Here is a 1,875-nt window from a genome sequence, read left to right as displayed (position 1 = left end):
GTCAACGACGGACCAGATATTCACATTACGGCAAATCCTCCAAAAATGCCGGGAACACCAAGTCCCTACACACCATCTATTCATCGACTTCAAAGCCGCATACGACACGATCGACCGTAACGAGCTATGGAAAATCATGGACGAGAACGGCTTTTCCGGGAAGCTGATCAGACTGATCAAGGCGACGATGGATGGAACGCAGTGCTGTGTGCGGATTTCGGGTGAATTGACGAGTTCATTCGAATCGCGCAGGGGGCTTCGACAAGGTGATGGTCTATCCTGCATGATGTTCAACGTGGCGCTAGAAGGTGTTATTCGACGAGCGGTGGGCGAAATGCGGGGCACGATTTTCAACAGATCCAGTCAACTTATCTGCTTTGCCGATGACATTGATATAGTCGGCAGATCATCTGCGGCGGTGGAGGAGATCTACCGCAAACTGAAACGCGAAGCAGGAAGGATTGGGTTGATGATTAATACGTCCAAGACGAAGTACATGCTGGCCTGCGGATCCGAGACCGACCGAACCCGCTTGTCCAGTAATAACAAGGTCACGATCGACGGCGACGAGCTGGAGATAGTCGAAGACTTTGTCTATCTCGGCTCACTGGTGACCGCAGACAATGACACCAGCCGTGAGATCCGGAGGCGAATTATCAGCGGAAGTCGTGCCTACTATGGACTCCACAAGCAACTGCGGTTGAGAAGACTTAGCCCTCGCACGAAGTGTAACCTGTATATGACGCTCATTAGACCGGTTGTTCTCTACGGGCACGAGACATGGATATTGCTCGAGGAGGACCTGCGTACACTCGGAGTATTCGAGCGACGAGTGTTAAGAACCATCTTTGGCGGCGTACAGGAGAACGGAGTGTGGAGGCGAAGGATGAACCACGAGCTCGCGCGCCTCTACGGCGAACCCAGTATCCAGAAGGTGGTGAAGGCTGGCCGGATACGCTGGGCAGGACATGTTGCGAGAATGCCGGACGACTGTCCTGCAAAACAGGTGTTCGCTACGAATCCGGTAGGAACAAGACGAGCGGGGGCGCAACGAGCGAGGTGGTTAGACCAAGTGGAGCGTGATCTGGCGAACGTGGGGTGCCCGAGAAATTGGAGAACGGTTGCTATGAACCGAGTGAATTTTAGGAATTATGATCGTCAAGTTATGTCGTGAGACGGAATACTATGTAAATAAATAAAATAATAATTTTAATTGCTTTCTCCATATTTCATTTGATAATGTTTCCTGACTTCAGCAAAAAGAGTCAGAGTCAGAGTCAGTTCAAAGAACAAATATTCGTAGAAAATTCCACTCCATTTCCAAAATTCTTATTAAGCGAAAACGGCTACAAAAGTTAGAAAATCAACTTTAAAATTTGTATGGGAAACAAAATTGTACATTCAGAAACCACCACCAGAGATCTACTGAAGAAACTTTGATTAATTAATATATCTTCATTCTTGCAGAACATTTCATGTGAACTTTTTATTTAAATTTCTTTATTATAGAGATTCTCAGCCTTCAGCTATTTCATCATGTGAACTTTAAAAATATATATATATATATATATTTATGCTTAATTGTAAGATGAAAATAAAAAAAATGCAGCTGCTTTGCATAATCAATGAGTTTGTTTATTTATGGAACCTTAAAAAAAAAATTCCATGGAATTACTAAAAGAGCTAGCAAGCAAAACCTGCATTTTTTTCCTTTTCATGAAATTAATATTATTTCATCTTGGAATAGTTATAAATTTTTCCTCAGCATACCTAGCTTCTTTCTATGTAAGAAATAAATAAAGCTCAAGAATAGACAAAAACGAAATTAAAACTCGTTACGCTAACCCAGAAACCATCCATTTCATCTTATATAAT

This window comes from Uranotaenia lowii, chromosome 2 (genome assembly GCF_029784155.1).
Source record: "Uranotaenia lowii strain MFRU-FL chromosome 2, ASM2978415v1, whole genome shotgun sequence".
NCBI lineage: Eukaryota > Metazoa > Arthropoda > Insecta > Diptera > Culicidae > Uranotaenia > Uranotaenia lowii.
Note: the sequence above shows the minus strand (reverse complement) of the source record.